At 37.0% G+C, this 14,228-nt stretch overlaps 2 long non-coding RNA genes across 2 annotated transcripts in view; both read right to left on the bottom strand.

Moving 5' to 3' along the window:
* LOC123963544 overlaps positions 1-14,228 on the bottom strand; it is a 212,308-nt gene that overhangs the window by 118,744 nt on the left and 79,336 nt on the right. The gene's annotated exons all lie outside the window — the stretch shown is intronic.
* On the bottom strand, positions 10,598-12,391 carry LOC123963618. Its single transcript, XR_006823233.1, has 2 exons — positions 12,300-12,391; positions 10,598-10,911 (listed from the first exon to the last, which is right to left on the bottom strand). It is a non-coding gene; the product is annotated as an uncharacterized LOC123963618 (long non-coding RNA).

Below are 14,228 nucleotides of genomic sequence, written 5' to 3'. Positions count from 1 at the left end.
CGTACCTTGAGATCCTCGGGCAGAGGTCTGTTGTCTGTTCCAGAGTCTCGACTGAAAACTAAAGGGGACAGAGCGTTTGCTGTCAGGGCCCCGAGGCTCTGGAACAGCCTGCCCGAGGAAATCAGGTCGGCTGAGTCAGTGAACTCTTTTAAGTCCCTTCTTAAAACATACTTTTATAGGAGAGCTTTTCCCGATCTTATTTGACTTTATTTTATCCCTTTTATTTTATTGTATTTTACTAATTTTATATTAAATTTTCATGCTCTTATCTTTTTTTTTGTATTATTCTTTACACTTGTTAAAGCACTTTGTAACTTGTTTTTGAAAAGTGCTCTACAAATAAGGATTATTATTATTATTAATATTGTTATATTAAATTGATAATGTTTTTGTTTGTACTCAACTGTGACCCAGTATATCAATGTACCACTGAAAGACTGTAGTCGTCCTAATTTAGTTCAGTGGTTGAACTCCAAAATAGTTCAGTGGGCAAAAGCACTTGAAAGATAAAGCCAGTGAAAAGAGATGAAAGGATAGTGCTGGGTTGGGTGCATGGATGACATCCGCATGCTCGGTTTTCTTTCTCCATCATGCTCTCATTTGTTTTTACATTTACTATTGTATGGGCATGGGATTGTAAAGGATAATGCTATAGTTTTGGTTGTCCTCGTGAGCCATCAAGATCTTAAGCATCTACTGATAATGACAATAGACAGTTAATTAAAGGTCTTTTCTTGTGGGGAATGTATCCGTCATCACGTTTACTGAACCAATCACAGCCCTGCAAGGGAAAAGGAATTCCAAAAAGATGCTGCGGCTCATATGTCTTGATTAGCTGAATATTGCTGCACCAAGGTGGTGATTGCACAGGAAAAATGTGAGAACATTTTCCGTCACAGATTGCTGCTGATAGTAAAGGTGAAAAAAGAAATAACTTGAGATTATCTTCTCTGATACTGAACATGAAAGACTGCATATTTTGGATAGGAGCATTAAAGTGTATTGTTCCTTTGAAATTTGAACACCTGGCACCCAAAAATGATTTAAATCTGTGCTAATGTTTTCTCACCATCAATCCATCCTGTGCCCTAAAATCCACTTCAGTTACTCTGGAATTTGTTCTTTGCTTCCGTTGGCTACGAAAGACTATATGACGTTCCATCTAATTAATGATTTGCTTTTGCAAGTCAAGACATGGCTTTTTTGTGAGAATAAAATATCCACTGAAGATGTTTTGTGTCCTTGAGCAACGCTTTGTGGCCCAGCCAACTCGTACTCAAAGCCAGGGAAACTAAGTTTTGGTTTTTCACCGTAATCACTTAAAGGACATAGCTGCAGTTACAAACGGAGGCAAACCAAATTTCTGAGAGCATAAACTGAGTAGCTGAATAAGAATAATTTAAAGGGATATGTTATATGTTTTTTCCATCATCCATTGCAACATTACAGGTTCAGGTTTATAATTTCTACCTGCGCACGCAACTAGGGGTCAGAAAGCAGCATTCTGTCCTCGCGGCACACCAGTTTATATGGCACATCTAGCAGCAGTGTTTACTCAAAAATTGTAATGACTTCCTTTTTACTTATTACTCATTTAAAAAGTAATAAAATTACTTAACATATTACTGTGTATTAAAAGTAAATAGTCACGTTACTCGTTATATTAAAATTACTTTCAACCACCCCACCCTATCCTATCCTTAAAAGTGACGGGAAACCTGTTCATCAGTGCATTTTAGAAATGAATCCACTTTACTGGAACAATAATTAAACTGAGTACTCAACAACCAACCGAACAGAAAACACTGCAGTCTCTCAGACCAGAGGATGCTGTATCATATAGGCTATGGACATAAGCTATGGATATAGACTATTTAAAAATAATATAAACAAATAGAGGGGATCGCCAAACCACTAACGAACATCTGCAATTTATCATTTCTAACCGGTCAATTTCCAACAAAAATGAATATATATCATACAAATTCATTATTTTTACAGTCTAAATTGCTAAAATACCATGATCTAATTGAAGATCAAACTGCAGTATTAATGTTCAAAGCAAGAAATGGCCTACTGCCTGGGTACATACAAAAGATGTTCTCTGAGAGGGAGGGAGGGTACGATTTAAAGGGAAGGGGAAATTTTAAGACTTATTTTAGTTTTAATGTTCTAGATTTAGAACAACAAGGAAAAGATTATGTTTATCAATTTGCGGAGTTAAATTGTGGAACAAACTAAATGAGAATCTAAAGCAATGCCCAAACATATTCCTTTTCAAAAAAATGTACAAAGAAATTATTTTCAGGAGGTATCGAGAAGCACTGTAGTAAAAGTAGGAGTGCTCCTTTGTTTGGTTTTTTGTTTAGTGTTTTTTGCTGTTTGAATAAGTACATAATCGAGGTTAGATAAATAAATACTTGTCAGTGGTCACTTTAATATTGTGTATATGATTTATATATCATAATAAGCTAATAAATATAAATATTGTAAATTGAAGGATTAAAGGAGGAGTTCTACTCCTTCCTACTTTTCGCACATGTGATAGAAGTATGTTAACACAGGAAAGAAGTACTTTGTTTGCTGCTCATCTGTTGTTTTTTTCTCCTATATTTTTAAAAATTGTTTTATTTTATTATTCTTTTAATTATTGTTTTTATATACTTTCTCTTGCATGTTCGAAATAAAGATTTCAAATCAAATCAAAGCAGGTCCCTCTTGACATTAACTGACAGCGTATTCACAACAGCAACAATGAGTATTTTAACCATAACGTTTTTAACGCCACATTCTGAGATAAAACAAAATCAAGCAAGAGATTCGACTTTTGAACTAAAATTACTGTTTTGCACATGCATTTATAAGGCACAAATTTCTAAGCAGATGCTTCAATGCAAAACTGTTCGCGGTTGAAAGCTTTTTGCTGGTCTCACAACGTTTACGGAAGACCATGTTCTTTGCATCTCTGAGTGTGACACAGCTAGGACAAATGGCAGTACTTACAGCTGTGGAAAGAACACAGCTGACTTAATTACGTCTGGTGTCCCTGACCTGCAGCGCGGTCACGCATGTTCTATTAATAAGTGAAATGAAACACAAACAAACACATCCAACTCTGAAATGGCAGTTTATTATTAAGTCAACAAGAATTTACAACCAATGCGTAATCTACGTCGTTTACAGTGGTTGACTACAGTCTTCTGACTGGCTACTGAAGCACTTTTGCCCCCTGGCTGAGCGCGCATCCAGTAGTGTTTGTATACAAGAAACCCGAAACGTACATACTGGGTAATCTGTCAAGTTGAGATATAATTCTGTTATGGTACTGTCATTTACAAATACTATAAATATATTGGAACTTAAAAGAAAAATGAAGAATGGGCCTGCATATTGTATTGGCTCCATCCATGTGCATCTAAACCCCTGGAAACTATTCATACTACATAGTATTTACATAAAAAGCCAAAGAATGTGCTCTGTTTCCTGTAAATATTAAAAGTCATGCCAAAGTCATAGTATTCAAAAGAATATGCTGAATTTTATAATTAGCTATGTTCAAGCCATGTTCATCATTCTTGTAGAATAGTTAACATTTAGGTATTGGTACAATAATTTTACTTTCTATGGTTTGCGGCTATACGACCTTTCCCCATTAGCTGATCTACCTTTGATGCCAATTTATACTGCTGGATCTCCTTGTTTCCACCGAGTCAAAGTAATGGATTTTGAACTAGCGATCAAAGCACCCACAAGAGTTCTTTCACTCGCCTTCTAATGTGAAGTCCTCTGCATTTACTAAGCAGTCCATGTTGAACAAACTACCTATAAACTCTGTGCTTTAGTTACAACATCCACAAACTTGAAATTTAGGGCAAATATCATTCATATATAAGGTGTTGGACGGTGATAGAATAGGCTTCAGTTGATTTAATGTCAAAAAAGATATTGGGTGACTTGGAGAAGGATATATGTTGTAGAAAATGTAAGATGACATGCCTCTATTGAACAAAAACACTCTCGCCACTTCAGTAGACACCTTCATCAGATGTCTTACTCTGTTATGTAATATGCATCCACAAGCAGAAAAGTATTATTTGACTTGTCATGAAACTATCCCCCCAAAATTATAAATATGATTGATGAAAACAACTTAAAATTAGTATGATTCAAAGTCAATCTAAGGATTTAAGCAATGTAGTACATTTCTGTCAGCACAACAAGTCAAAAGAAATGAATTCACCTCCTATAGGACCTTAATAGTTTAATACCTCCCATTATGTTGTATAAAAATAATGAACCAAGCTAAATGTCTCCCATCCCAGATCCCAACCTAAATCATCTTTTAATCAAGTGAGTGCCATCCCTAATAAACACTTGTGCTGAGAAGAGCTAGATTGTGTATGACCTTGGGTGGTGATGTATCCATCAATGTTTTTATTTATGCATCCATCTTGTGATCGCATACCAATAAATCCTAGGTTAAACTTTAGAGCCACTCACGTTCAAAAGACCAAACTGTCATCTGACAGGGGATAGAGGAGTTTATGAGCATGAGGAACAAAACCATATAAAACAGCCCCCATTTAATCGCTAGTGGATCGAGGGGGATGCATCAATGGGGCTATTATGGCTCCCCCAAGGCAAGAGCCGCAAGATTGATAATAAATCAATAGTTTGCCATAAATTGGCTATACTATATGGTTGGGTTTCAGAACTGTGCACACAACACATTGCCTTAAGCGTTTAAAAAGAAAAACAAAAGATATGCTGTTTTTCTAATTACTTGCAAATGTCATGTGTGTAGACAAATTGCAGCTAATGTCGAGACAAGTTTCTTCTTAGGTACACAGACTGTTTTTTCATGTTTCATGTCCTAAGGCGGCTAATACTCAAAGCTCAAAAAAAAATCATGATATATTAGTTTTGGAGCACCTCGACAGTGCCTGCATTTAAACCTGACAGCCTTTAAAAACTACATTTAAATGATCAAAGTTAAAAGCAGAAACCATATCTCTCTGCTAAAACACAACTTATATGATTCCCAAAACAAATCATTAGGAAAAACTCCCTGGTGAGTTTTATTCTCAATATAGTTTTAAGTTTTACTATGAATAAAACTGTAAAAGCTAAAAAATATTTTTTTTTTTTTTTTTTTTTTTGTCATTGTGTCAATCTTTATATATTGAGGATTCTGAAATAGGAGATAAAGTAACGTCAGGCAAGCTCCCTTGTGGTGAAAAAATTATATATTTTATAATAATATCATACATGATGCATCACTGTTTTAACTTGGATTTATATTTTAAAATGTCACAGTCAAAAGGTGTGAAAGGTCCTGGCTCAGTTAAATGACTGGAAGGTATTCAACTTCAGATGTGTAAGATTCTGACACATTAGTAGTTGAATCTCATGCATTCCTCTAGGAGGATATTGCCATTTTTACCCACATTAAATTTGTTCAGGAGTCTTGCATAGAGTCGTTTACCACCCACCGAACTGATAACATTTTGAATGCAAGTGTTAAGCTGTATTTCGAAGCATATTTTTAAAGACAAGGTTCAAAGCGTTGAGTGACAGGCAAGCGTAGAGATAAAAGAAAAGAGTAAAGAGGGAATCTCACTCAAATTTTTATATAAATAAATAATCATTTTGCTAATATCAATTTCCATAAATATGTATATCTACCAGAATATACACAAACAAATAACTAGATAAGATATATGAGAAATTGTTCGGCATCCTAACACTGAAGTGCATATGGTAAAAGTCATGTTACTATAATTTTGCATTCCTTCTCAAGCTTTGACTGTTGCAAATTGTCTTCTATACCGAGATACATGGGGCTTGATAGCTGGAAGAAAGTATTGGCTCACTGCAGATCCTGCCACTGTTTTCCAGCCAGCCTAAAATGGAACACCCTTGTGCTATTCATCATATGCTACTCAATTATGAATGTCTGAAAACTTGAACGTGCTGCAGTAATATATTTGCAAGGGATAAGAAGAGAAAGAGCTGTGCTCGGAAAGCCAGAGCAAGTCATGCCGCTATTAGAATGCAGAAAGGATTCTTTGGCAACTACACTTTGAAATAAAACCCTTTCTCAGGTCTAAAATATGGTTGCATTCACAGTAAATACAAATCACACACTCAATCACAGTATCTTATGTGGTTGATTTAACAGCCTGTACAATGTATGCAAGAACACAACGAAATACTGCCAGTGGGTGTGACTAATAATGCATTCAAAAGCTGATGCCTTATGGCACGTGCAGCCCTCTGGTTAATTTTCTTTTTGATGGTTTAAAATATGGTTAAATAATCAGGGAAGATTTATTATTCCAGTCATTGTCCTCTTGCAAGCCTAACTAATAACAGTGAATCAGCCAAAGCGATTGGGGTTCCCAGACTTAATTACCCAAGCTCTCTTTGTCTAAAAGAAGCTCAATAGAAGATCTAAGGCGGCCTTAGATGTGTCCGATCTGATTTTCTAACTGTGATGAGATTTCGCTTCTTTTATGACTCTAATTACTGAAATTACATCTCCAGCAGAGAAGTCTACTGTACAGAACTGCAATGGGCCGGCCCTTTATCTCTGTCACTGTAGCCAAGACTCTTTGTTTGGGTATTCATTTCTTGGAACACGCCCATTCTCACAGACTGGTATTCAAAGAATGGCTGATCCTCAGTTGTAACGCAATACGTCAAATTATGAATCACAGTTGAGAAATCTGTCATTTTTCTATTTTTTATTCCACTGTTGATACTTGAGCATTGTGAATCTCTCTCTCCTGCTGCTCCTCACTTTGTCCTACTTTCCAATATGAATAATAAGGAGAAGGACTGGCACTTGGATGTGTATGGGTGTGCTAGTCCTTGACCTGAGGTAGCAAAACCTTGCCATGAGCTCAATCCTAGGGTCTCGTTATCTAGTACATACATAATTAAAACCTGAAAACTCTTTAGAATAGGTTTGTCCTTGGAGGTTTAATATTTTTTAAGATACTCAAAGGGACAATCAGGGGCTTGTTCCCTGTTGACTTTATTTAACAATGACAGAACATTTACACAAACATTTAATTTACAGGTATTTACTTAACATTTTTGCTGTTTACCAGCTAGTCTATAACATATCACTCATTATTGTGGTCAGTAATTGTGGTCAGAAATATTTCATTTAAGTGTTTGAGGAAGTCTAGAATGAACAAAAAGGCTTTGTGGAAAAGTTCCCCATCCAGCTCATTTTGCTCCAGCTGAATCAAGAGGCACCTCCAATTGATTTGAATTTCAAATGAAATGTACCACAGGCATTTGAAAAAACAGGTACCAGCTTTGCCATCAGCTAACACTATAATTTGTCAAACAACCTTGGTAAAGCTACAAGAGAGATACTGGTTGTTTTTTAGGACAGTCTCTAATTGCAATGGCTCCTACACTGCAAACCATTAAACATGGGTAACAAAGCGGACTAAGAATAGTAAATAGTTGCATGACAGCAAAACACATATTCCACTTAAATTTGGTGTAGGTGCAAATGTAGGTGCTATTCTTAAATGTATATGGGTCCTGAACATTTAGATTTCATCTTAAATGGTGATCTTTAAAAGAGCCCTATTTTTATTCCAAAAGCAGGCCGAAAAACTATTTCATTATGTCATAATTGATTAAATGCTGCTTTCATCGGCCCAGAGAGCTGCTATACAGAGTTCATTATTCACAGACACACTTGATTCAGCTGTAGCGATGCTTGGATGGTTACTTTTGGCAGGTAAACACTGGCACTGAAACCCAGGTGAGAGCAGATACTAACATTGAGACACTTGAATCTTTATCCACTTCCAAAAGACCTGAATTATGTAGTCCAGAAGGAGCAACAAAGACATCTAAAGCAGTAACAGTAAATGACTCTTTGAATGTGAGATTTTACTAGTACCACTCAATGACTTCTAATTTACTCAAATAAGCTACTTATGCTTGGACCTAGCATACAGTAACAGAATGAACACATGAGCACATAGTTTGGTTTAAACTAATGTTAACTTTCAGCTTATTCTTTGTGTCATTTACTTACATAAAATATAGCAGCTAAAAGCTGAAAAGTTAAGTAAATTTACATCTTCCAGCTTTGTGTGGAGTTTAAAATATGATCACAAGCTCGAGGCAGCAAAGCCTAGTCAGGGCTGGGGTTATACATATATAACCTGAGATTATTTAAATTAATCATGTGACTTTTCAACACCAGCTTTCTATGGGCATTGTATTGTTTTCCCCTCAACACAAAACACCACAATACATGATTATTTATTAATCTACATATTACCAAGCAGGATACGAATATTTGCAATAACAGTATGTCATTGATTTATGTTTTCTGCAGCTGTCTTACCATTCTGGATACAAATAATGTCTTCAACAGTGGAGCTATTCTCAAAATTGATGGTAACAATATTAGAAGACCATTTTTTCCCCTTTCCTGCGAGACTGAGTCAATACTATTCTCTCCTGAGCAAACACTGTAGGTATGAAACGAAAGTGTCCCTGTTGAAGAGGTACCAGAGGGAATAAGCCGTCTCCTCAGTGCTGTGTCTTCCTTCAGCTCTCTTCACCAGCACTTCACGGCACATTCATTATGTGACACAAAATAATGATGAAACAGTAACACATGTATAATCCAAGACCGTCCTCCACAAAAATTTTGCCGTATAGGCCGTCTGCACATGACTTGCCCTTTTTCTGTTAACGTCTGACTTATGTTTACACGATCAAAAATAAGACTTGAGTCGCTCGTTTACTCTTTAGATTATTTTTTTTAAAGACAAAACGAACATCAAAAAAATACTCTCAAACTAAACATGAGGTCAACAACTGTGTCGGTCCTCTCTCGTTTGTGTCCGCCTGTAGGTTCAGACAAAAAGGACCTCTTCAAACACACCTCTTCCTCTTTCCACAGCTGACCAAAATCTAAGTTAATCAGTTTGTTTATCAGAAAAGCTAAATACATAAACAGTTATTAAATCCAATTGACTATTCTCATACTAAATAACACATTTAATTATAAAATAATTAAACACAAAAATTGCCTCCAACATTCCAGCCCCTAATTGCTTAAATCCTAAATGTAGCAATTACAAACAACTAAAATATAGCCAATTTAAAATGCCAATCTGTAAAATCCGTCCCAAGAGTTTCTTGGAGCAGAGTGATCAACAATCATGACGAGGTCTCCCGGTTGAAAGTTCCTTTTGAGGATTTTCCATTTGCTCCTTTTTTGCATCACTGTAATATATTCTCTGACCCATCACCTCCAAAAGAGGACTGCCAGATATTGCACCTGTCTCCATCTTCTCCTGGAGTACAGGTCATCTTTTTTGAACAGTCCAGGAGGCATGATAGGATTTGTTTTAAGAACCAGATGATTGGGTGTTCCACATCATTTAAGTCGTTTGTTACAGATGTGATGGGTCTTTCATTCATGATTGCTTCCACTTCACATAAGTCTGTTTGCTAAGCCTCATCGTCCAGGATTTGTTCTCTTACCACAGAACAGAGGATCTTTTTGAGTGACTTGATAAGTCTCTCCCATACACCACCGTGATGAGCACCTGATGCTGGGTTGAAAATCCCTAACCCCCCCCTCCACGGCCAATTTGTATGTGTGTGTTTTAGAATGATCTCTGATATGTGGATTTTTTTGGGCAACATTATGGGATTCTTAATACTTACTGGCATGATCTGTTAATTCTCAATAACTCTCAGGATACCTTGGTCGAGCACTGGATCCATTTTCAGTATGGAGTTGTCTTTCACGTAGGGTTTTCCTCTTTCAAGGAACTTTTCATGTTGTCTGAATACAAATATGGCTCTAAAAAGGACTAAAAACATTTCTTTTTAGCAGAATGTATGAGTTTTAATTAACCTTGCAAGTTGTTGCATTATCTATTTTTATTTTATATCGATGTTCTTACCTTGTTTTTATGATCTTAACTCTTGCACTTGAGATTTGCTTCAAATGTAATGCATTATATTTTCAACATTTTCCATATCCTCCACTGTCAGATTTACACTGAATGCAACGTTCAGTGCTTCGGCACGCTCTTTTAGTGACTTGTCCTTACCCACCAACAATCCAGAATTTATCTTTTTTCATATAGTGATCTCCAACAACAAGGTTTTTATCTTCTGTATCCAAGCTTCAGTTTTTCATAAGACTGTTCCAATCTGAGTAGTACACAATCAGTTTCCTGACAGGATTTTCCACGTCAATAATCATTGTATTAACAATCACATCCTTCTTCACTTCAGGATCATCTAAAGCAGAGGTCACTAATATGCGGACCGCCGAGCTACAGCCAGTTTATTATTGAGACTTACAACCTCGTGACGGAGCGTTTCTATTTTAACCAGCGCACCTTTTCTAGCATTTACTGTAATGGTTTAGCGGCCCAGGAAACTCACAGACCAATCGCATGTGCTCCATTCGTCTCATGTGACGCTGCTCAGCCAATCAAATCTGTGCATTCCGATGCTTGCAAGTCGAGTCTGCGAGATTCACCAGAGACGTTTTGGAAACAGACACGAATTGAGGAGACGAAAGAGAAAAGAGATTTCACATGGCTTTTAATCAAGAAGGTAGAGTTTTACATGTTCGTTCCTCCCACAGGCAGAATTGAATACCCCTGATCTAAAGGGAGATAACTTTGTGATGTTTCATCTGGATTTTGAGGCCATTGAGATTCGTCGTCATTCAGGAATTCCTTGTAACCATCTTTTTTGACTTCAGGAGTGATTCAGTGTTTAATCCTCGTGAAGCATCTTCTGCAGGAGTCCACATACTTCAATTGATCCTCCTTTGACAAATCATGTATTACTGCCAGTCTGTTAGCCACAAAGGTGTGAAATATCTTGTTACTGGCCCTAGCATAAAATAAAGGCAAATTAAAAGCAAGTACTAAAACCACAACTGTACACTAACAATGCAATGTCTATTTAGCAACAACAGTCCCCTTTCGTACCACTTTTGTAGTTTATTTTTCAAAAGTGCTTACAGGTTTTAGGCAATAACTCAGTGGACAATGTTCTGTAGGCTACATAACGAGCCAGATGTTGCTTGATGTACTTTAAACCATAACTCGTTACTAATAACTTTTTTAAAGGTGGGTCTCCGACATTGCCAGCGTTGTGTTGGACAGATTTGTGCTGCGGTGTTCATGTTAGAGAGAGAGACGAGCGTGAGGATGTGCTGCGGTGTTCATGTAAGAGAGAGAGAAACGAGCGAGAGGATGTGCTGCGCGAATGCGCTACGGTGAGGTAAAATAAGATTTTAAATAGACCTAGTAAAATAAAATAAAAAACTAAAATAACTATGTAGCGGTCAGCACTGATATTGTGGTGGGCCGCCACAAACAAATGATCAGATAGGCAACATTGCCTTTCCTCTCTCTGCAGCTCTGTTGTTGCTGCTACACCGGTCTGAGTAACTGCGACCAGGCTCTGTGGGCGTGGCTCAGTTTGCGTGTGCACGCACCCAGTCTCCCCCTGCACGCTGCATTGAGAATTTTTAGCTCCTTTTCTTTTGCATTACTCACCTCAGACATCACGTTTCTTTGATCCGATCACAGTTTATCAAAGTCTTTAGTTTGCATCAGCATTTTAATTCAAACTTTGCTTTTTAACGTTTCACCTGGCTCCGTCTTTCCATTTACAAACATTCTGACATTTTATCCCATTCTTTTCATTGTTCTTTTAAAGTGTGTTTACAGTTCTTTCGCATGATGCTCATTATGAACCATATTTATGTTTGCTGTTCGTGGCGACCTCTAGTGGTTGTAGTAGTAATGATGGGAGCAAACGAGGAAGTCAGGTGACATAGTATAAAGGCAAAGTCCCTGTAGGACAGAGGTCTAGGTCGGTAGACGAATCACCAACCACAGGACTTTCATCCAGGAGACCTATGTGTCTTCTTAGAAACCAAAAGTCAAGTTGACTTATTTTAAATTCATTATTTTAACTCATTTAGTTTCCTAATCCTTACCAAACAACATTGCATGTCTGCCGCAAGTACTCTCCAACATTCATGTCGTTTTGGCAATCTACCTATCAGATAAGTAAATAGGTAGATAGGCGAGTTGATTGTTTATTTTTTAACAGCGTGAAGACACACTGTTTTCTTTGGCAATGACTGCTCAACTCTCCACCTTAGACTTTCTCTTGTTTTGAAATTCTATTCCATTCAGTAAGTGTTTTCCTCTGAAGTGTTCTCCCGGTCTCTCGGCACTCATTTCAAACAAATTGCAATTACTCACTTTGTCTCTTGCTGTTGGTGTGATCACACAATCAGAAGACTTTAAAAATGGTTCTTCCTTTGCTGCCATATGCGTTTGCCTTTAGGTTTGGAGCCTAATCTGTTAATTCCAAATAAAAAATGTGTCAGCAGGTTTGTTGATTTTTAATTGAACAAAGAATTCTAAAGCTACAACTATGTTGCTCCTCAGTTACAAAAATGGTCTTGCTAAATTATGCCAATACATCCTCACACCTAAATCAGTCCCTTCAGGATTTCGCTATCCTGAAGGGATAGGAATGGACTATCAACACAAATTTAACAAATCATGGTAAATAGGTATCTATCCATCTATCTGATAGGTAGATTGCCAAAACGACATGAGTGTTGGAGAGTACTTACGGCAGGCATACCGTACCTTTGCAATGTTGTTAGGCTTAGCAGTCCCTCCAGAATTTTACAGGTCTTTTTTGTGATTGTTGCGGCCTAAAATGCCTGATTTTACGACAGCTTTTCTAAAGAATTGCGGAAGTGCAAATCGCAAAGCTAGATGTGACTTTTTTTTTTTTAATTTCAATCATTAAACAGTCCCTCCAGGATTTCGCAGAAGTTAACCCTAACCTTGTACATTTAAATCAGCTTACCTCAATTGTTTCAGTACTTGCAATTGACCGGGATGCAACAGCCTACTTGCATTTCTTCCACTCTGTCTGTCAATCACGATTTCCTTTCTGTTCAACCACAATACTGCACATTTGGCAAAACAGTTTATTCCCGCTTTGGTAAAGAAGATCCAAATCCTGTTTTTCAAAGTCCTTTCCCTTCTTTTTTTGTTGGAGATGTTGTCGGTATCACATGTCCACTGCGACTTGTAAACAAAGAAGTGACAAGCTATGTCGTTTTGCTATAACAAGCTATGACAACTTTGTGGGAAACAGCGATAAGTCAAACTTGCAGAAAAGTTGTGGTGATTGGTCAAAATTGCACGTTGCGCTGAATTCACAGGGATTTGTTAAATTTGTGTTAATAACTGCAATAGAGAGATTGCAAAATCCTGAAGGGACTGATTTAGGTATGAGGATGTCTTGGCATAATCTAGCAAGATCATTTTGGTAACTGAGGAGCAACATATTTCTAGCTTTAGAATTCTTTGTTTAAATAAAAATCAACAAACCTGCTGACACATTTTTCTATGTGGAATTAACAGATTAGGCTCCAAACCTAAAGGCAAGCACATATGGCAGCGAAGGAAGAGCTAATTTAAGTCTTCTGATGTGTGATCACACCGACAGCAAGAGACAAAGTGAGTGATTGCAATTTGTTTGAAATGAGCGCTGAGAGACGGGGAGAACAATTCAGAGGACAAGAGGTGGTGAATGGATTTAACAATAAGTAAACCTTTCACTAGAATTTCAAAACAAAAAGTTCAAGGTGGTTCAGTTCACACTGAGGTGAGGTGTTACCACCAGGCACAAAGGAAAAAATATCCTTTGTGCCTGGTGGTATTTATTCAAATAGTCTGTTGGATGTAAAGTAGCTAACTGTTAAATAAAATGGTTGTATAAATTTATATTGTCCTTTCCAATTATTAGATCACATACTTAAAAATTGAATTCTACATTTGAAAAATCGAACCGAACCTGGCAATGGTTCAGCTTTAAATGTTGTGCTCTCAGAATTAATTGAGAAGAGAAAATCGACTATGTTAGTCAGGAGTTTTGTCTGCAGCTTACAAACTCATATAGCACAAGTTTATTCTTGTCAGTTTTATTAGAAATCAACAAACCACTCAAGTATGTTTGATTTTACAACAATCTGTTATTAAGAACGAACAGGGTTCAAATGCATTCATTAGGGAGGACATGAAAGGCATTAAAAATTAAGCAATTATAATCGCCACCTTTTGATTTGTGCTTCGGAGAAACCATAAATACTGTGAAAGTCAGCCAGC

This window comes from Micropterus dolomieu, linkage group LG01 (genome assembly GCF_021292245.1).
Source record: "Micropterus dolomieu isolate WLL.071019.BEF.003 ecotype Adirondacks linkage group LG01, ASM2129224v1, whole genome shotgun sequence".
NCBI classification, from domain to species: Eukaryota; Metazoa; Chordata; class Actinopteri; order Centrarchiformes; family Centrarchidae; genus Micropterus; species Micropterus dolomieu.
This window is presented reverse-complemented; position numbering and strand designations above follow the sequence as displayed.